The sequence below is a fragment of the Rissa tridactyla genome, chromosome 1, assembly GCF_028500815.1.
Source record: "Rissa tridactyla isolate bRisTri1 chromosome 1, bRisTri1.patW.cur.20221130, whole genome shotgun sequence".
NCBI lineage: Eukaryota > Metazoa > Chordata > Aves > Charadriiformes > Laridae > Rissa > Rissa tridactyla.
In genome coordinates, this window is record NC_071466.1 from 96,120,148 (window position 1) to 96,142,206 (window position 22,059).

Genomic DNA, 22,059 nt, shown 5'->3' on the forward strand with positions numbered 1-22,059 from the left:
AAGCTAAGCACAATGCGCCAGCGAGATCGCTAAACCGATTTAAAATACATATTGAGTCATGCACGACGGTAGTGCATTTCGGTTTAGGCAGCACGCAGGCAGCTCAAAGGGGATCGGCGTCTATTTTAAGGCTCCTGTCGCAGCCACCCCATCCCTGTCCCCGTGTCCCCGTTCCCCCGAGTGTGTCGTGTCGTGTGTGTGTGTGTGTCCCCGCGGCTCCCACACCGTCACGTGTCGGACGGCGACCTGGACATTCTGCGCAGAGGAGCCGTCCGAGGGCAACCGGGGCCACCGAGCCACCACAAGCGCCGTCGGGGCATCCTCGGCCCCGCTGGGCATCGCTGAGGATGCCCCGACGGCGCTAGTGCTGGCACCGACTGGACGGAGACACCACACCCCCCCCGCTTCTCCTCCGCCCGCAGCGGCCCCCCGCGGCCCCCCGTTCCCGCGCCCCCCCCCCCCCCTCCCCCCCCGCGCCGTCTGTCACGACTTGGACCCTGCACAGACAGTCGCTGCGCCGTAGCGGCAGCGGCGCTTTCCCCCCTTTCCCATATGCTGCGAGGCGAATCATTGCATCGCTCTCAGCGCCGGCGGCAGCCAAAAAGGGAAAAAGAAAAAAAAAAAAAAGAAAAGAGAAAAAAAAAGTTTCCGATTAATGATAAGCCTAGGAACTGGGGAAGGGGGCGGGGGAGGAGGCCAATAAGGGAAAGTTAAAATGGCTGGCGATCCTTCAAATAACCCTGGCCGCCTTCCCCCGGAGCCCACACGGCGCTGCCTGCCGCGGAGCCCCCCCCGGGGAAGCCCCGGACCCTCAGAGAGAGAGAGAGAGGGGGCTACCCCGGCACACGACGATGCCCATACCTGAAGGTTACGGGACGTTTGCAGGGCTGGGGGTCCCCCGCATCCATTCCTCCCCCCCGCCCCGTTAAAACGCATCGAGGGGGTGCGACAGAGAGGCTGCAAAGGCTCACACACGCACACCCCGGGGGGGTGGGGGGGAGGCGAGGCGGCTGGTACCCAACTTTGAGACATCCCTGCATGAAGGATTTCCCGGGGATTCGCGGGAAACACCGACCCCGTCCGCCGCAACCGGCAGCCCCGCACCGCCGCTACGGAGCCCGCCCCTCACGGCCCCGTGTGTCGTCCCCCCCGGCGCGGGTGATGCCTGTGTCCCCCGGCGTACGCCGCGGCGGGCGGGCTGCTCTCTCTCCGGGAGGAGTCGGGGGGGGCTGGGGCTTTCCTCCCCACACACACACACGGTTCAGCCTGCCTCCGCTCCGGCCGTGCCGTGCAGAAGGCTGCCGGAGGAGGCGGCGGGTGATGGAGGGGAGCCGCTAACCGGCTCTGCCGCAGAAACCCCCGGGCCGCCGCGGCAGACGGGGCCCCCCCGGCGAGAGCCCGGCCTCCCTCCCCTCGCCCACCCGCCGCGGCATCTCCCTACCCAGGCCGTCCGCGCCATTTTAGAGAGAGAGAGAGAGAGACACACACACATACGTACACACAGTCACTCACCCACACACAGACACGCACACACACACACACGCACGGCAGCGAGGTTTCCGCTGCTGCTGCCAGAGACAACAGGCAGCAGCCGAGCTCGGGCTGCGAAGGAGGAGCAGCGGGAGAGGGACGGACACACAGACACACACACACACACACACAGAGAGAGGCATGCACACCCACGCACCGCGGGCCGGGCAGAAATGTGCATTTCAGGTAATTTAAGGCCGCGTTCCCGGCGCGGGGAAGGGAGAAGAGCGCAGGCCTGCGCGCCCCCACCCCATTAACCGGCCGCGCACTCGGCACCCCGGGAGCCCGTCATTGTTGCCTTTATTCCGTGTGGCTTTTGCTTTTCAGGAGGGGGGATAGAAAGCAAAGAGAGAGGGGAGGGGGGTAAAAAAAAAAAAAAAAAAGAAAGAAAAAAAGGGAAAAAGAAAAATACCACCAAGCCAGCCCCTTCCCCGCCCGCCCGTCCCCCATTGTTCGGCCCGCGGGAGGCTGGGCGAGCGCAAACGCCACGGGCTCGCCATTCACCGGGCTCCGCCGTGCCCCCCTCCCCTTCCTCTAGGGAAACTGATGGGGCTCCAGGGATCTCCCCCCCCCCCCCAACACTGAATACAAAAGTCCCAGCGCTCCTGCGAGAGAGAGTTGGGCGAAAGCCTGTGCTGGCTTCCGCAGCGTTATCCTTCCAGAAATACCGGAGCACGGCCCCCGTTTCCTTCCCCCCAGCCCCCGCCGCACCCCCCCCCCCCCGGGAGGGGGGGGGCGGGAGTGATTAATGCGACGTACGCCCTTGGTTTCCCTCCGGCCACCCCGGCGCAGCGCTCCCCGGCACGGAGCCGCCACGGCACGCCGGGCGGAGGCGGCCCCCCCCCCCCCCCCCCCCGCATCCGTCGGGGACGTTGGGAGATATTGATCACGGACGACTTCATTTTGCATAATTGCGGCTGACAGGGCCTGTGGTTCCCTCATTTACGGAGCAACAGCTTCGAGGGGCTGATGGATGGGGACCGGCTCCCTCCGCTCCCCTCAACTCACCACCCCCCCCACCCCCCCCCCCCCACCTCCTCCGCGGCAGCCCCGCCGGGGGACGATGGCTCCCCACCCCATGCAGCAAATGGCCGGCGCACAAGAGCCAAATATTAAAACTTGGGTGCCTCCGTCTCCCGTTTTACAGAGCGTAAAAAAAGCCTCCCGCTCCCCGCAGGGCTTTGTCTGCACAGCGGCGGCGGCGGGGCCGGCTCCCGGTGCACCGGGACCTTCGGCCGCCTCATGGAAGAAAAAGTGCTTGGGAAGTTGAGGCTTTTCCCTCTCTTCCCCGCCCCCCCCCTTCCCTCCCTCGTCCTCCCAACAACAAACAAATAAACATCTCGGTTTCTGCTAAACAAGGCATAAAAATTAGCCTCGCCCCAAAGTTTATGTCGGGTTTACGGCGCTACGGTTTCTCCTTGATGGGAAAAACGCTTTTTCCGAGCACTTCTGGAAAGTGCTTGGCAAGGCCTCGGTGAGCAAAGCTGCGTTCCAGGCACCTGGGTGAACGTCTCCACAACTCTTGTGTCCCAGCCCGCATCACCTTCTCCAGACCTCTTGAAGAAACCCCCCATCCAGGGCCGGCACAGCTAGCACCTCACACCACCCGGCTCGGCGTGCGGAAAACACCAGGCGGAGGTGGGGGGGTGGAAAAGGAAACCCAACACCACCACTCAGGTTTTCCGTGAAAAATGAAAATATAAAAATAATAAAAAAAGGAAATAAAGTTGCCGGTGGCGGCGATGCCCCGCCAGAGAGGAGGCCGCCGCCGGCCCTGCCTTCCCATCCCGGCACTCCGCACCGAAACAAAGCAGCCGAATCAACTGGGATGCAGATGGGCGGCTATGAATTTTTTGCTGCTGCTTAGAGCTTTAATTACTCGTTCTTGATCCGTGGGACTACGACACGACACCGCCAAGGTTAAAATGCCCTGAACAGCTCTGAGCAGATGTGAACGAGTTGGCAGACGCGCAAATGAGGTCTGCCTCTAAGCATGATAACAAGTGACTAATACATTGCATATCGCTGAAAGAAAATTATTTTTCTCTAATTTGCATTAGCTTTTTTCCTTTTTTTTTTTTTTTTTTTAACGCCAGCGACATTCCGTCCTCAGCGGCAACAGCATAATCCTGAAAATATTAGTCCGTGACTTTAAAAGATTTGGAAGGAGGCAGAGATTGCCAGTGTTTTGGCTATGCAGGCTTGTTTATCTTTCCGCCTTTGCTCCAAGGCGAAACTAGTTTCGCAAGCAGTATTCTTGCAGAAAAATGGCACATGTCATATAAAACACCAGTTTATAGGAATTGATGCTAAAATTGTTGAATGACTACTGGCGCACTTTCACCACTAATAGCACAGTGTAATCCATAAAGGACCAAGGGGACAGTCAAGGCCAAAAGAGAAAAAAAATAAAATAGATTGACTGCAGAGTAATAGATAAGGGCAACCCATCGACCAAAATTACAAAAAGGGGGGTGGGGGAGGGAATAAGCATCTCCCTACCTGCTTTCCACCCCAGAGCCGCCTGTCAAAAAGACAATAGTACGTGGAGGTCACTTACTATATAAAACATAGCGATTCTCGTAGGTAGGAAAACTATGTCAGGTACAAATATAGGCCGGAACCCAGTTCTCCAAGTTCCCTCGACTTTCCAGAGGCTCTTCTGAAAGGGGCGGGAGATCACTTTGGGTACCGCAGCAAACTTCAAGAACAGGCAGCATTTTATATCCTACGCTCAAAAGGCGAACCGTGGGGCTTAGATGCAGAGAAGCTTTGAGGAGAAAATAGCCGCTGGGGCTATTTACGCAGGAGGAGTTTTTTCACCGAGGACCTACTCCACGGGTGCCTGGGTGTCCAGGTTATCGGGGGGGAGAAGAACTTCTCCTCTGCCAACATGTGCTGGGGAAGCCAACACGCACTGTGCCCTGCCCGAGGCCACCGGGGCTGCCCCCTCCTCCCGCGGGGCTCCCGAGACGCCTCACCCGCTGCTTCCCGCAACATCACCGGGGGCCACCGCAAACCCGCCGCCGCCGCTTCCCAGGGATTTCCCAGTGCCGAAGGCGGCCGGGGTCGGGCGCGGAGCCGCCCGCTCCTCCCGCAGCCTCCCTGCGCTTGTAAACCAAGCGGAGGAGGAGAAAAAGGGGGGGGGACGGGGGACGGGACGACGAGGCTTCTCCCCGCCCAGCGCCGTTTGCCCAAGCCGCGCCGCCGCCGCGGCAGGGGAGCGCGGCCGGGCGCCCCGTCGCCGCCGCCCGGGCTGCCCGCCGAGCCCCGGGGCTCCCCGTCGGGCCCCCGGCAAAGCGGCGGGCGGTGCCCTCCGGGAGCGGCCCCGGGGCTGCTCCGGCCGCAGCCAGAGCTTTTGTGTGCGAGTGCCGGCGAGGCGCGGGCTCTTCGCGCTCCAACAGCTGTCACATTATTTGCGCTGGCTGTAAACAGCCTTCGCCTTCACACACACACACCCCACACACACACACGCGCACACACCCCTCATCCCTCCGCTCGCCACAGAGTTAAATCCAGACTAACAATCCCCAGCTAGAGATCAAACCAACAACAGCAGCATTGTGTCTGCCTTCCCTGCTCTACCATCAACTACCGCAGCTGGTTTACTCGAAACAAGGAACACCCTCTCTACCCACCTCCCCCACACCCGGGGCCAGAAACGGGCTCGTTCCCGGCGGCTGGTCAGGCGGAGCCGCGCTGCTCCGCGAGAGGGGGAGACTTCTTGCGGGGGCGGCGATGGGGTTCTCCGCCAGCCCGATGCCGGCGGGGTGCTCTCTCCCACAGCGGAGAGGGGTTTCCAGCCCGAAGTGGGAGGAAGGGGGAAAGCCTTATCAGAAGTTGAGCTCCGCTCCCGATTCGGGCTTTCGGGCAGGGCGCGGGGGGAGCCCCGCGGCAGCGGGGAATGCCGCGCCCGCAGCTGCGCAGCGGCACACGGCGGGCGCGCCCCCGCGGCGCGGCGCGCCCCCGAGCAGCCCGTCACCCGGGAAGGTCGGGCAAATCCCCCCCTTGGAAGCCACCCCCGGCCCCTGCCGCTTCGCACCGGTCTGTCACCGCAGCGAAACCTCCCTCCGAGGGGCCCCTCCGCCGCCCCCGCTCCCGGCGATGACCCCGTCGCTCGCAGAGCCAGCCCGAGGCGCGTTTCCACCTTCAGCCCTTTCCCTCGTAAGGAAAAAACACGTGAAAAAACACCCTAAACAAAACATCTAAAAGACGAGTCCAGTTTCGCTGGTGGTGCAACCACCTGGCCAGCAAAGGAGTGTGCAGCGCACTCTCAGCGAGTTTTTTGTTGGGCGCAAATGGAATTTGAGTGTAAATCCCCATACTTCTTTCCCTGCCTTTACTTATTGTTGTATCGGTGGCAAAGTCGGAGGAGAGGTGGAATATACTGAACAGAAGCGAGAGAAAAATGCATCAGCTGGAAGGAAACCTTTCCTTTGCCCAGTTTGACTCCCAGCACTATCCAAATCGTGCATCTCTAAGTAAAACCACGACAGGGCGACTTTCTCTAAAATGTGTGTACCGTGTGAACTCTTAAAGAGGCCACAGGAGCTGGAAGCGCACTTTCGAGGGGCTCGTATGCAGTTTGGGAAGCGGCACTAGCAAGGGGAAACAGCCGGTTTTATTGGAAGCGCATCTGCATCTTGGCCTGGCTCTTGCCCTAGGGCAGCACTCCTCGGGCAGGTTAAGGTGCCTTCGCACCAGCACCGTGTGATACATCTCCAATCGACTTCCGAATCGGATCCACCGACAAATGATGCCAGGACGACGTACTCGCAGGTCAGTATCATCGACTATTCATTGCCGAGACGTAGCTAGAAATCTGCTGGCCTGGTAAAAACCACTGCTAACAAAACAATGTCAGCAAAGGCTGCAACACACTCTTGTGAGAGACCAGCGATTCGTGCCTACTGAGGCTCTTTCAGCACAAAGGCTTTTAGAGGAAGACGAGAGAGAAGTGGGGGGGGGGGGGAAAGGAGGGAGGGCTCTCGTGTTTCAGGGCTGCTGTCCCCTGGGAACCAAGAACCAAGTGTAGCTTCAATCAAATGCTGACTTCTCCTCCGGGAGCTCAGTAGGAAACCTGATCTCACTCGCTCATGCCTGCCTCCATGCATATAGGCTGGGTTTTCTTTCATACCAGCAATTTGTATAAAGAGAAGAGAGCCAATGCAGTTTATTGCAAACGAGATCTCGCAGTAACAGATCTAGAGAGATATTTCTGTAGCTAAAATAAGACAACCTTCAGCCGCCTGCTCAGGGCAGGCCGCGCCGCAGCCGCCCCCGGCTCCGCAGGCAGGGCTCCGCCGTGGGCGCCCCTGGCACGGCACGGCACGGCCTCCCACGCATCTTCCGGAGCCCTGCATCCTCCCCAGCTGGCGGCAGCCGCCCTGGGTTGGGTTTTTGTGCAATGCCAGGTTACACTTCCATTAAAAGGTTTTTACCCCGGGAGATCACTTCCTGCTTGCAAGTATTGTTCCGGCTTCCCCTGCCACTCGCAACTTTAGCCAGAGCGATTCCTTCCCTCACCCACCAGCTGCGTGGAGACCCTGGGAAGCATCCACCCCTGCCCACTGGCCCCAGGCTGCCCCTGGCACGGCAAAGTACGGCACGGGAGGTCTGCCGGGGGTGGGGGGGAAAGGCAGACAAGTCCTCCAGGCAGAGCTCGGCATAACTTCGCACCGGGCTGCTTAATTCTGCACGGGGCTTCGCTAATCCACTTTGTGCTTGACTACTCAAACGGGAGGAAAGGAAAACACCGCGCAGGAGCACGGCCAGGCCAGAGCAAGGTGAGCCAGGGGGACCGCAGCCTGTGGGAAGGGCTTCCCCCAACACCCAGCTCAGCCTCCTACTGCTGTGGGCAAGCCGGAGCAGCTTACAGCACATCCCGGGGGCGTGGGAGCAAAGGGGATTGCCCGGGGATCAGGGATCCCTGTAGGATCTCTCCATAGCCAGGAGCTTTCACATGGAGAAAGTTTGGCTCAGGGAAGGAATTTACACTTAGAAAGAAGAGGAGCTCAGCCCACCCCTTCTCTCCTGCCATTAGCGAGTTCCCTAGTGAATTTCAAGGAGAGCTGAGAATACGCCCCTCCAAGCTTTGATTTCACTTCTCTGTCCCTCCCCTGCCACCATGCGCAAACGCCGTACTCGAGCCGTTGCTAAATGAACCCCGCAAAGCTCTCCCACCCCCTCCAGGAGCCCCCCCGGCTGCAATGCCACTCCGCTCCTGGGGAGCCGGGGGGAAACGCGGCAGCGCGTGAGGGACAGGCAGCCCCACGACCCCTGGGCCACACAAGCACAGGGACTGCCATCGGGCTGCTCCAGGCATGGTGTCTGCTGCCTGTGCAAGTATGGGCGGACGTACTTCTCTTTGCTATCAACTGTGCCAGGCGCCGGCTACTCCGATCCTCCCGTGGAGGAGGAGATCTGAGTTTTAAACTGAGGACAACAGGCACAAATGTTTTATAATATGCAAAATACTGAAAGACGTACGAGGCCCCTAGGTGAGGTATCCCCCAGCGTTGAATGAACACCTGGGATAAGAGCTAGAGCTACTCCAACTGAAAAAGAATAAGCAAAACACGCTCTGAGGAGGAACAGGGCAGGCTGGTAGCAATGGCATACTGCAACCCACCCCGGAGCCGTTGGAAGTGCACAGGGAAAGACCCCCATGCAGAGCTGCGCCGGCCGGTAGGAGATGGCTTTGAGAGCAGCGGGAGCCGCGGAAAAAGGAGAGCACTTTTGGCTGGGAGGGATCTCGCCCCTCCTGGCCGAGGAGCGGGGCAGAGGAAGCACAATGCCAGGCTTTCCCAGTGCCGGCTCGGCTGCCGAGCGCAAGCCCCGAAGCCTCTCCCCCTTTCCCCAGCGCTCTATTGAACACACTCAGCTCTTTATACCAGCCATTCCCAGTGTGGCTGGTGGATTCTGCGCTTTCCACTTTAATTGTCTTATCCAAATAAAGCTTTGTTTTCCTTAGCACGACAATCCCAACATTCAGGCCGCGATTTTCATTGGACAGAGGAGATATTTTATTCTCCGATTGTTTAGAGAGTCGGGGCTTACACGGAACAGCCCTGGCTTGTGTGCCTCTGCTCACAATGGGGTCTTTGCAGCCCCTGTCTCCCGTCATGTAGATTCATTTTCCGGAGGAATCGGGATGAGAATCATTTTTCTCTGAATTTCATAGCTTTCCAAGTCTACCCTAGGACTTTAACAAGTCTTTTAGTTCGCACCTAGACAATAAATTTAGTTTAATTTAGCTTCCGGTCTTTAATTTTAGCAGGTCTTCTTTTTGCATGCAAATCAATATGGCAATTACCATCTAAAAGCTCGCCCAGCCCCAGGTCAATGTAAATTGATCATTGTCCGCCTTCTACAAAATAACACCGGGAGTCTGTGGTGCATAATGAGATTATACTGGAAACTGTCTTTCAGATCACAAATTATATTTCATGCTGTCAGGATCTTCTCCAAGCGGACTTCCTTGCATGTCTAATCACACGGCACTGCATCTATTAGCTCACGAGGTAGGTCTGGGGGCGAGGAGCACTTGCGAGCGGAGAGAGAGAGTCCCGAATAATTCAGGAAACAGTTTAGGAAAACAGGCAGGCAGGTCCTGAAGCGTGCTCTCACTCGCTAACTTTTCCAGCGGTGGAAGAGAGGAGGGGAAAAAAAGTCTCCGCTCAGCCAAGAACTGCTGTCCAGCAAACAAGGAAAAATGAATTCCCTGCTGGAAGGCAGCAGAACTTTCCTAAATCCACATTTGCGACGCGTTCTTGGCCTCCTCCTTTCCGTCCCCACCTCGTCTGCTCGTCTGTTCAAAGGCGCCCTGGCTGCCCGCTCCAGAGAAACCCCCCAGGAAAGACGTGATCCCCCTCCCCAGGAGAGACACCCCATCCCACCGCCGCAGCCTCGGGACCCGAGCGGCTCAGCTCAGAGGGAAAGGTCGATCCGGAGCAGCCAACCGCCGTAAGCCCCCATTCCCTGAAAGGACAGGAGGATTAACAGAAGCTGCTCACGGCCCCGGGAACTCCCCCTGCCTGCAGCCTCTGCGCTGCCTCCTGCACACACACATACACACACAGAGACAGCGAGCGCTGCTCCTCATAGTCAAAAAGGGGTTCGCCTGGCTCTCCCCAGCCAGTCGGCTCAACTCTGCCACTCGGGTTAGCACGAAACCAAGAAAAAGGGGAGCAGGCCCGCACTGGACATCAATTATTTCTAAAGCGAAACCCAGCCTAAGGAGGAAGTATTAAACTTGGCTTCACGCCGCTCTTTCTAAGCCCACACTAAAACGTGATCTATTGCGGTGTTTGGGGGAAAGATAGCATATCACATATCACCTGTGCAACCCAACTACTCTGCAGAGTCCCAGCAATAGCCCACACCTTTGGCAAGATGCGCAAAAATTAAGAGACCGCTTCTCCTCCGTACCGAGCACCAATTTACTCCAAGCCACATTTACTCCAAGGGCAACGTGGCTGTTAAGAGCTAAGACCTGAGCTGGAGCAGGCCTTTTACCCATCTCTGCAGGGGCTACTCACTGGTCAAAGTTGAGAGACCTTTTAAACGACAGCCACAGATTGCTAAAACTACTTTGGTATGCGCAGCACTCATTATTTTGGGCTGTGGTGGCCTGGGTCCATTTTCTCCGCAAATGGCGACCCGAAAGCACGTCAACAACTTTGTGTGGTCTCACAGCTGCACAGATCCACAAAGTCTGCTTGCCCAGACTGTACAGGAGCCCCTGGTGCTCAGTCACCTTGCCTCTGGCATCCCTTTTAGGGGACCTTGGCTTCTTTATCAACCTTAAAAAAAGTGAATTATCATGGAGTGGGGGAAGAGGAGGGAAACGGGACGACAATTTCAAACAGCCTGAGCTGCAGGTCTCGGCACATCCTGGTAAAGGCAGATACAGTGCGTGACACGGAGCCTGGATTGTCCACGAGCGCAGGAATAAAGCCAAGGCACCAGTATTGTTTCAAGACCCAGTCCATATTTGGGCATTCAGTTCACACATCCTAAGTATTGCTTTAAATATTAGAATAGAGACATTTGCCAATGTGGTTCATAATGCACTCAAATGGGAGAAGTCGTTTCTGTTTGGCCTCAGATTACTAGCTTGGTCTTGCTAGTCTTTTTTTTGGGGGGGGGCAGTGGTGGAAAAGAGAGGGAAACCCTGCTGAGTCTGTTTGCACTGGTCTCTATTAGATATGCAACAAATCTGCCATTTCCGGTGTTGCTTCTATCTAATTAGAGATGTATTTAGATGTGACGTGTAAATAAGCGCTGAGCTGCCTGCTGCCCTGGCTGCGCGGACTGCTCGGGAGCATTTCCAATAAGGCTGTAGCGCCCGGAACGAGGGCTCAGACAAAGAGGAATGGGAATGGTCTGCGCTGCAGGCGAATCCAACAAAACCAGCTTTTATCTATCGCTCGAAAGCCTTAACTGCTTTTAATCTGTACCGCCCAGGCTTGCACGCCACGATCGCATCTCATCCAGCGAGGACGCCTGGGCACAAAAGGCAGCACACACGCACGCAGGAGCCGCAAAGAACCCCCGGCCCCAACGCAAAACCCCGCTCCCCGCCAGCCCTTGCCCTCCATGGGGCGTGCGTGCCCCCGTGGGCTTCCACGCACCCCCTCCAGGCAGGTACGCCCGGCTTCTGCCTGTGCAGCGAGAGGAGCCGAGGGCTGCCCCCCACGCCGTGGGCACCCACACACAGGCGGCCCCGTGGGGCGAAGGAGGACGAGGTGCCGGGGGGGGAAGAAGCTGACGGGACCCGACGGCGGCCGCGGAAACTCGCTTTCCCCGCGGGGCCGGGAACCTCCGCCGCGGGGTTTCCACTGCAACCCGCGGAAAGGCGGGGGGGAGGGGGGAGCCGAGGGAGGGGAGGCGGAGAGCCACCGGGGACGCCCCGTCGCCCGCGGCTCGCCCGCCCGGCCACCCCACGGGGCCCCGCCGAGCAGGAGGGGCTGCGGAGGCTTCCCCGGCCCCACGGCCGCCCGACCCCGGCTCCAAGCGCTCCTCGGAGTTTCCAAGAGAGAGGAAACTCCTGGGAACGAAATAATCTGGCGCTCGCCTCATGAACTCTTTTCCTGTTGTGGGAAACAGCTTCTTATAAAGCCATTCGACGGACGGGGCAGCGCCGGGGGCCCAAGGAGCGCTGCCCCGTCCCCCCCCGCTCCGGCAGCATCCCTGACACCGCTGCTGCTGCTCCTGCATCCTTCCAGGCTGAAGCAGCCGGCCGCGATCCCCTCTCGGCTTCAAGGGTTAACAACCATCGCCACGAAAAAAAAAAAAAAAAAAAAAAAAAAGAAAAGAAAAAAAGAAAGAAAGAAGAAAAAAATATCGCGGTGACCTTTTCCTCTCCGACTCCCCCACTCTCCCTTTCAGGCTCCGGTTCCTGAGCTCGCAGGGAGCCTGAGCGGCTGTCTAGACCGATCTATCACAGACGGACAAACAATACCAGGAGAAGCCCCTGCCCGGTCCCTCAGCCTCCGCCACTCACCTTAGAAATGGCGAAGAACAGAAAAGTGACCGCGATACAATCCTCCCCGGTATATTTATAGCCTTCCACACAGCCCACCTTCATGCCTGACAAATGAGATTTTGTCTGCTCTCTCAGCGTACGCTCCAATAAACACACACTTTTTTTTCCCCCCCCTTTTTTTTTTTTTTTTTTTTTTTTGGTGCCTGTTTGTTTTTGGTAACATTCCGGGCTCGTCCTTCCGACCTCGGGGCGGGCGAGGGCCCTCCACGCCCGTGGCGGGGAGGCAGGTTTGATAGCCGGGGCGGGAGGGGCTGGAGGGCGGGGGGGGGGGGAGGCGGGAAGCGAGAGGGGAGCCGGCCACTCGTCCACCCGCAGCAACCTCCCAACCTGGAAACTTCAATGTCCGTATTCATCACGCCCCTTCGCACCCAGCCTCCCTCACCCCAAACGCTCCCCGGTCCCGGCCAACCCACCCCCCTCCCGGGTTGCCTACGAAGGAGGTGTAATACGGGGCGAGGAGCCGGAGGTCCAACGCTGCAAAAGGCTGGGGAATAACTAATGAGCTGTGCAGCCCATTGATCCGGTGCATACTTCCTAATTAACTCTGAGTCACCTATTTGTGACAGCAATTCAAAGAACTGCACCAGGGATAAACTGCAACCCCGGCGCGCGAAGGCAACCGCGGGGGGGGGGGGAAGAGGCGGCGGGGGGGGGGGGGGGGGTGAGAGGAATTTGCTCCTAATCCTCCTAAAAGCAATTAGGGTGAGCGCTGCGCTGGCTACCGCTCGGGAAGAAAAAAAAAAAAAAAAAAAGAAGGGAAGAAAAGGGGAAAAAAAAATAGAAAAAACACCCAGCGGCTCCGACAGCAGAACCGAAAGGAAATGAATCGGTGTGTCGCAAGCGCGACAGCACCGGGCTCCAGACAGATAGGGAAGCACCGGCCTCTCGGGGAGGAGAAGCAGGCGGGAGCGGCGGCGGGGGGACGCGGTACGGCGGGCAGCGGCGCGCACAAAGCTGCGGAGAAGCGCGGGGGCGGGCGGACGCGGGGGGGGGGGGGCAGCAGCGCGGGCGGCGGCGACCCGGGCGCGGCGGAGCCAACGGTGGCGGTGGGAGGGGGGGTGCCCCGGGGGCCCGGACACCGCACCGCCCGCCCGCTCTCGCCCCCAGCTTTGTTTCCCAAGCGGCCCTGGCGGGGCACGGCTCTCCCCGGCCGCCCCCCGCGGTAGGGCCACGGGGAGGGGGCGGGAAAAAAAAAAGGGGGAGGAAAGTTAATAGAAACCTTTGGAAAATCCGGGCTTTGCTACGAGGCTACGTGGTGCGGGCTGGCTCCCCCCGCACCCCCCACCCCTTTTAATACAAACACGAATACAAAAGCTGCAGGCTCCAAAGCGCAGATGAAAGCAATGAACGGAGTTTCTGGAAAAGATTCATTAGTGGGAATTAATGCTGCGAGGAGCTCCGAGGCGATACCATTAAAGCCAGTCCTCACACTTTGTCAGCTCTACACCGCTCACTACGGTCGGGGCTTTTTTTTTTTTTTTTTGGTCGGGGGAGGTGCTCTTCGCCTCCCCCTCGACCCCTCCGCGATCACCCAACCCGGGATCCGACAGACATCGCGGAAACGAGGGAGAGGGAGAAAAGGGGAAAAAGAAAAAAAAACAGAAAAAGAAAAAACACAACACACACACACATCGAGAAAGAAAAGAGGAACGTGAACGCTCCGCAGCCCTCGCCCCCGGACTCGCTCCGCGAACATCAAATGCATGCCTCATATGCTGCGCAGAGCCGCCCCACTTGGCCCCGGCTTCACAAAGCAGCCTCCGCTGCCTCCCTGCCTGGCCGTCCCCCCCCCCCGCCCCCCCTCCGGCCGGCCCTTTGATGGCAAAAGCCCCCGAGCCTGCCTGCCTCCGGCTCCCTCTCCCAACTCCCAAACTACATTTTAGGGCTGACTAAACTTCCGTGTCACGCCGGACCTCACGCCAGCACAGCTCCGCGCACGGGAAAGCCCCGGGCCGACCGGCCCCACGTGCGCGGCGGCGCCCGCCCCGCTGGGGCGGAGGGAAAAGGGGGGGAAACGGAGCCCCGGGCTCTCCCGGTGAGGGGAAGGCAGCCCGCAGCGGGCTCTCTCCTCCGCTCACCTGCCCGCCGCGCCCGGACACACACCTCCCCCCTCGGCGCGGGAGCCGTCCCCGCTCGGCGGGTCGCCAGCGCCCGCTCCTCGCTCACCCCGGGGAGCCCGCACCGCCGCTGCCCCGATCGCAAAGTGTGAGACGACGGGGAACACCACGGCCACCCCACACACACACACACACACACAGGCGCACCGGAGCCGACACCGTGACCGGCAGCCTCGCCCCCGCCTCTCCCCGCGCCTCTGCTGCCCCAAACAGACATCTTTACAAGCAACTGCCTCCAAACTTCGCCGCCGCCACCGCAGCCCCGCAGGCGCACCGGGAGACTCCTCTCCCCACCGCCCGCCCGCCCGCCACCCCCGCTGCCCCGCGCCGTAACTTTCGGTCGCGGCGCCTCTGCCGCCGCCGCCGGCGGTGCCGTCCCCGCGGCTGGGCGAAGGAAGCCCGGCGGCCGCCCCCCGTGGCGGCGGGACCCGGCAGCGGCGGCGGCGGTTCCCCCCGGGAGCTGTTCGCGGAGCGGAGCACTGACCTTCCTGCCGCGCCGCGGGGCTGCGGCGTGCGCGGCTCCCCGCCGCCGGTCCCCACACCGTCGCCTCGCCCTGCTGCTCTCCCGGGAAGGGCAGCCCCGTCGGAAGCGGAGGGGATGGGAGGGGGGGAGGCGAGAAAAGTTTCCCGATCCCCCTCCCCTTTGCCGTGGGTGCGTGTGCCGCGGCTTGCCCCGGCGCGGGCGGATCGGGGAAGGGGTGCGGGAAGGCAGGGAGCTGCTGGGGGGGGGGGGCAGGAGCGCCGCCGCCGCCGCCTGCGCCAACGGGGCAGGTGCCCGCGGGAAGGGCTTTGCTTCCTCGGCTCGGCTTGGGCTCAACGGCGGGAGCGGCAGCGGCAGCCCGCGATGCTCATTCCGTCTGCCGGCTCTGGTTTGGCAGCGCCATGTTGCTGGCTTTGCTCCGGGCGAAGTTCCTGCGCTGGCGAGCGCAGCGCTCCCCACATCTCGCCCGCGCCGCCGTCTCCCGTGCCCTGGCCGCCGCGGCTTTGTGTGTGTGTGGCTGGGGATTTAATTCTCCTCCTCCTCTTCTCCTCCTCTCTCTCTCTCTCTCTCTTTTTCTTCCTCTTCCCCCCCCCCCCCCCCCCCCGCTCTTTAGTCCGCCGGGAAAGCCGCTCTTCCTCACCTTGCCGCTGGGAGACCGGGCTCCGTCTGCTGCACGCTGCGCTCCCCTCGCATCCCCCCTCCCTCTCTCCCTCCTCCTCCTCCTCCTCCTCCAGCCGCCGCCTCCCCTCCCTTCCCCTCCCCCCGGGCAGGCGCTGCACCGAGGGAGCCGCCGCCAGCAGCGGCAGCAGCAGCAGCGCCGCCACCGCTTTTTCCCCTCTGCAAGTTTCCCCCTCCCCTGGCTGCGTTTCCCTGCCCAGGCAGGGCTCGCCCGGCCGCTCGCCCGCTCCCCCCCGCCTTGCCCTGACTAATTGATTTGCCCCCCCCCCGTCTCCGCTCGCCGCGCCGCCGGCCCCTCGCCTCGCCCGCTCCCCCCCAGCTGGCACAGGTCACTGCCAAACTGCGGAGCCCCGGGGGGGGAACTCCGTGCTCCCCGTCCGGCAGGGAGAGGAAAGCCGCCCCCCCCCCCCCCCCCCCCCCCCGCCGATACTCCCCTCGCTCGCTACCCAGAAGGCCAGTGGAGAACCGCAATTACCATAAAGCTCCGCTCACTCCGCTCCGCCGAGCTGTCAAAAACCCGGCGGCGGCGGCGCTGCCAGACATCGCTGCCAGGCTCCGCGGCGGGTCGCGCCGCGATGCCGTCCCCCGCCGCCCCGCTCGCCCCTCGGCCCCTCCGCCGGACGCCCCCGGCCTTCCCGACTCGCTCCCCCTCCGCCGCACCGCGGTGCCCGGGATCCCCCCACCACCACCCCTGGCGGTGCAGCCCGCGCCCCCCCCGACAGAGCCGGCGGCTCCGGGTTCCCCCCGTCGCGCAAGGGCATCCCCGCCGCCCCAGGACTCGCCGAGGGCTCGCAGCCGTCCTGATCCCCCGCACGGGTCACGACGCGCACGGACCTTTTCGCTCGCACCCTCCCACCCGTGGTGGGGGTTCCCCCCCACCCCCCCGGGGCTCCTTTCTGGTCCCACCCGCCGCCCCCAACTTCGCGTGGTCCGCGGCTCGGCCGCGCTGATTTGCGCCTTTTTTTCCCGGTCCCCTTCTCCGAGCTTTCAAATCGGGATGGGAAAAAAAACCCCACTCGTTTGTCAACGTCTGCATTGCGCGGCGCGAGGGGAGCCGGGGCGGGGGGGGGGGGGGGGGGGGGGGACCTTATTAAAGCGCGTTTTCGCCTGATCCGGCTTTGGCAGCCCTTAACGCGGTTTTTACGGCGTGTGAGCGGTGTGGCAACCCGGGGTGGGGTGGCGACTGAAACGCCGTTTCCCTCGCTGGCATTTCTACGGCTGCTTTAAGATTTCTGCCCAGGTTGAGGAGCCCTTTAATCTCCGGGTTGGTAGTTATCGGCTGCATCTATTTACTTTGGCAAGGCAACTTTTGGCTCGGCGAGCTCAACTCGTAAATTTCACGTTCATAACGCCCATCCCCGCCGATACTCCCGGTTTGGTCCCGCGGAGCCCGCGGCGTGGAGGCTCCCGGGGTGGCCCCGGGGCCGCAGGGCCAGGCGGGCCCCGCGGCCCCGCAGCTCCCCCGCAACCGCCCGGCGCCTTCCCGGTGGAGCGGGAGCTTTGCCACCTCAGCGCCGCCGGCGCCGCATCCAGCCCTTCTCGCCGCCGCTCCGTGTGGGAGCGACTGCCAGCCAAACGCCAGGCGATTAACGCGGACAGTTCGCCCCGGGGGGGATTTTTAATCGCCACGTCCAAGACCCTGCGCGAAAAGGCTGCGGAGACGAGAGCTTTTCTCGCCGAGAGCGTACAAGCAGCAGGCAGGGCGAGGAGTATTCAACGCCAGAGAAGCAATGGGGCTGCCTGCCTGCTCTCCGCCGTTGCCGCTTATCCCCGAAGATGGAAAAGCACGAGTTGCCGAAAGTTGTCCCTACCAAAGCAACCCCCCCTCCAAAAAAAAAAAAAAAATCCAGAAGTCTTTCATCTAGAATCTAAGCCACGTCTGGAAAAAACGCGGGGGACGCCAGATGCTCGGGGAAGGCTACACAGAGTGCACACACACACACGGGTCACGGCCAGAGGGTTGGCATTTCGTGAAACTGCCATCACGGGGCTTTGGGTTTGGGTTTTCGCTACGTCTCTCTTAAAAAAAAAAAAAAAACAAAACTGGCCCGCCTCAAAGCAGAAGTGAAATATCCACCGTCTGAAACCCGAAACTCCAGCCGCACCGCTCGGCTTCCTCGCAGGGGAGGCCGGGGAGCCGCCGAGTGCGGCGGCCGGGCTGCGGTCCCGGGATGTCGGCCGGCGGGGTGCACGGCCCCGGGCAGCCGCCGGATTTGATCCCGAAGCGGCGGGCCACGCATCTGAAAAGGCTCCCACACGTTTTTTTAATCTCCGATAACAAGCAGAAGGACACCTGGCCTATTACACTGTAAAGCTATTTTTTATAAAGATGTTTTAGGGCTAGGCATTAAAAGTTATTAGACTGAACACACGTGAGTTACAGGCACACAGCTGGAGGAAAGACCTCTGTTGGTGTGGGTTTTTTCCCCTTTCCTAGGGAAAACCTCATTAAAATTGCTTCTTTCGGTAGGAAAGCAGAACTAGTCCGTTTCCCGGCGAGGTGGCCGCAGCCGCGGCTTCCCGGCTGCATTGATCTGGGCTTTGCCTCTCCCCGGCAGGTCTGGACCCGCGGTGCCATCGGCCCGCACTTGCATCACAGAAGTCGCCCGCTTCCCTTCCCCCGGGCTGCAAACTCCGGCTCACATGTGTGTGCCTACAGCGTGGGGCTGGCTGGTTGGGGGTTTTTTGTGGTTGGTTTTTTTTTTTCCTCCTCCTTAACTAATGACTTCAAGTTATCTCGGGGTAAACGCTCTCCACTTTTATTTTTAACCGTAGTTAAACTTTCTTTCTTTGTGAACCCAGTTTCCTCAGTGGCGGGGAGGAACAGACCCGCGCTTGTTCGCCTCTGTGCCTTTTTTGTTCCTCGGGTCCCCGAGCTTTGCAGCGGGAGGCTGGCGGCTCCCGGCGAAGACATTGGGGCTTCAGTTCGCTCCTCCCGAGGCCTGGCTCGGCCCGGCAGCGCTCCGCGCCGCCTTCCGCTGCCGCGGGTGCGGGCACCGCCGAGATAACACCGCAAAATTCAGAGCATGCCCTTGCCTTGCGGATTACCGGGCTCCAACACACACACACCCCCCCCCCCGCCTCCGTCTCACACGCCCCGGAGGGAACTGACCCCCGGGTCAGGCCGCTGCACATTGCTCTCTCCCCAGGAGCGGCGGGGGGGGGGGGGGGGGGGGGGGGGCTCCCCGCACAGATGCTCGGGGCTCCGCGCTGCTGCTGCTGCTGCTGCCTGCGGTTGCTGCCGCCGCGGAGCCGGGTGAGGATGCGCTCGCAAAAAAAAAACGGCTGCTCCGATAATGCTAAGTACTTAACCTCCTCGTAAAGACAAATCCATTGTTAATGGCAGAATGGGCTTCTCGCAGGAGGCTTCCAAGTGGGATGGCTTTACGCCGGGTCTCATTTACCTCCAGCACCGCCTCTAATTGGAAGCCTTCCCCACACCCCCCTTTCCCCCCGCTCCTCCGCCCCCGGCCCGCGCACCTCTGAAAGTTGGGGGTTAAAGTCCAGGAGCGGAGAGGCCGGGCCCCGGCCCCCTCCGCGCCTGTCTCGCCTGCCCGCCAAACGGCAACCGGAGCACGCGGGTCTCCCGGGCAGGGGAAATGAGAGAGAGGGGAGATGGGCGCTGCGAACGTAAAATGAATTAATGCGAGCGAGGTGCTCAGACAGCCTGGTGATGAGTGCTAGGAAAAGCCTATAAATAACAGATCACTGTCCTAAGCTTTGAATTGCCCTGCTTGAGTGTGTCTTAAATCAGACCTTTATCATTGCTTATTGTAAGGCTGTTTTTAATGGAAGTGTAGAAATCTGAATAACAAAACAAGACAAGCCTCAATTGGCGTTATACAGGGTCTGCAGCGCTTTCAGACCTGACACGGTGCCAGCATATTGTTACACCGCCATGCAAACTCCCCATGCAATCAAGGGGGTTTTGCGTAGCAGAAGTACTGTAATTTTACTTCGTAGTTCAGGGCTACTCTGTTGACAGGAGATCCATTATTTTCTCTCCCTCTCCCCAGAAGAGCCCGAGACGCGCTCGGTTCACGGACTAAGCGCCCCTATCTTTCTTACAAAGGCGAATGACAAATCTCCCCGGTTGCGTTCGCTTTTGCTCCGCACCCTCTTCCCCGCTGCGCAAAAGAGCGGAGATGCCGGCGGGTCCCGCGGGCCCCGTTTGCCGCTCGGAGCGGCCAGCCCGAGGAGGGACGGGCAGGCAAATACGCACGTCTCGGCCAGCCTCCAGCCGGGAAGCTCGGCCTGCCGCCCGGGGCCGGGGGCCGGCTGCCGCCGGGCCCGGGCAGAGCTCGGTGGGGACGGCGCAGCTCCGAGCCCAGCGGGGCGGCCGCGGGGGGACGGGCTAGAGGCACCGAGCTGGGGAAGGAAGGGGAGGGGGGGCGGCAGCCCCGGCCGCCCCCGCTGCAGGAGGAGGGCAGGCTGGCTGCGAGCTGCCCCCTCCACCTCTCCCACTTGCATACCTCGGCCATTTTGTCTGCTTGCGGAGCGCGTGTGCGTGTGTGTGTGTGTGTCCCCGCCTTGCCCCCGCACCGTCCCCTCGGGCAGAGGGGCTGCTGCGGGGCGCTGCCCCGGGCGCAGGGGCCGGGCCCTGCCGGTGGCGGGGTGGTGCGGGCCGGGCGGGCGGGAGGAGGTGAAAGGAGGGCCGGCGGCAACCCCGGTCGCTCCTGCCAGCGGGGAGATGCAGCCGCTAGGCAAGGCCCTGCAGGGGAGGGGGCGTGCGCCGCACAAGTCTGGAGAGGAGTAAAAATAGCGCCGGAGAGGTTGTCGCTCTCCTCGTCTTTCCCCCCACCCCCTTCCCCAGCCCGGCGGGGGGCAGCAGGCGGCGCGGCGGGGGTCGGCGGGCTGGCGGTGAAGGGGGGGCAGGACCCGAAGGCAGACAAAACGCCGGCCCCGGCCGGAGAGCGGTGCGGGCGAGGTTGAGCCTTCGCCTTTGAAGGCGATGCGCGGGAGACCGGGGCCTGCACCCCCTTTTCCCGGTGGGGTCCCTCATCTCTGGGGGGCGCGGGCTGCGCCCTGGTCCCGGTCCCGGTCCCGTCCCTCGGCGGCCCGGGAGGCGCGGCAGCGAGTGGCAGCTCGGCGGAGGCACGGCAGCCACCGCGCTCCCGAGTTTAAATATAATACGGCGGCCGGGGGAACCGCCATGGTTTGAAGGTGTGTTTGTGCAGACTACAGCTTGTATGTTAATAATTGGATACAGTCGATGAATCACCTCCGTCCTCCTTCTGGTTTTGTTTTTGTGTTGTGTTTTGTTTCGGAGGGGGTGGGGAGAGAAAGCGAGGAGACGATGCCGTGGCTCGGCGCTGAATACCAATTCCCCGCCTGGGTTCATAAACACTGGGGTTATTCACTCCGCCCCAGAGGTGACAGCGGAGGCCTCCGCCGCCCTCCGCGCCCGCGCCCCGCGGCGCAGCCCCCGGGCTCACCGGCGTGAGGAGCGGGATTTGCGCCCCGGCTGGAAGCCCGGCAGCGGCGGGTGGCTCGCCGGGGTGCATACATATGAAATGAGAGCCTGCAACATCAAAGCGGCAGCGGAGCGGGGGCAGGGAGGGGCTCTCGGTGTGTACACGTGTGTACTTTTCCAGAGAAAAGCCCCTAATTTTTCAAATCGTATCCTTCCCCCCCCTTCACTCGCATGGCAGACACGCGGAGAGATTCTTTAGTCCTGTACTTAACACTTCACAGTGTTTTTAGCAATTAAGGCGAGAGGGGGGTGGGTATAAAGATAAGCCACTTTTTCGCCCTGCAAGTGTGAAAGATAAGATAACAGTAAGCTGGGGCAAAACGTCTGCTTACAACCTCCCCCCAGCGATTCTGATCGGTCACCTCTTATCGCAGAAAATGTTCATTTCGAAAGCAGCTTCAAAAAAACAAGGGAAAATAAAAGTATTTTCCGTTCAGAAATGCCATTTAAAACCCCATCCTCACTTCATCTCCCTACGTTCCGCCTTCCCCCCCCCTCCCCCCCGCCCTCCCGCCGCCGCGGTACCCAAACCGGGGCAGCAGCCGCTTCCTTAGCGCGCCTCTCGGAAGCCAAATCACGCAGGTAATCAGACGACTGAAACCTGCCCGGCGCCGAGATTAGCAACGCGACCCGCTCCCCGGCGCGCCCCGGCCTTGCCCGCCCGCCGCCCCCGTCGCCGGCGGGTGAAGCGGCCCGCCTTACCGGCCCCTCACTGCCCGTAAAGGGAGCTGCGTTGGGGAGAGCCCCACGCCAGCACCACAGGCAAGAGCGAGAGTGGGGCTGCCTTTTCCAGGTCGTTTCGCTGCGGCACGCCCGACGGCATCGGGGCGGCGATGCTCCCCTCCGTCCTGCCCCTAGCCAAGCTGCAGGATCCGCTGTTGACGGCCGCCCTCGGCATCGAGTCGCTTCTGCTTCCTTCTCTCTCCCCCCCCCTCGCCCGGAGAGCCCCCCCGCGGCCGCTTCCTACCCCGCGACCGCCCCCGCGCCCCGCCGCCCGGCAGGCACAGGCGGAGGCCGCGGACGGGCACGGCGCCCGACGCACACGGCGGCGGCCCTGCCCTCCGCCGCACAGGGCAAGGCCCCGCCGCGCCCGCACCCGCCCCGGGGCCGGCGGGCAGGATGCGGGCGCCGCTCCTCCCCCCCCCGCCAGGCAGCGGGGCTCCGTCGCGCCCACGCCGGCCACGGCCGGGGCTACATCGCGCTTGCCCGTCCCCGAGGCCTCCCCCCCCGG

The 22,059-nt window shown here is 61.6% G+C and overlaps 1 protein-coding gene across 1 annotated transcript in view; it reads right to left on the reverse strand.

The window, feature by feature from the left end:
- BCOR (BCL6 corepressor) overlaps window positions 1-21,760 on the reverse strand; it is a 65,594-nt gene extending 43,834 nt beyond the window's left edge. The window contains 1 exon segment of the mRNA XM_054205557.1: window positions 21,531-21,760. The gene's annotated coding sequence lies outside the window, so the exon portion shown is untranslated.
- Window positions 21,761-22,059: the final 299 nt, after the last annotated feature.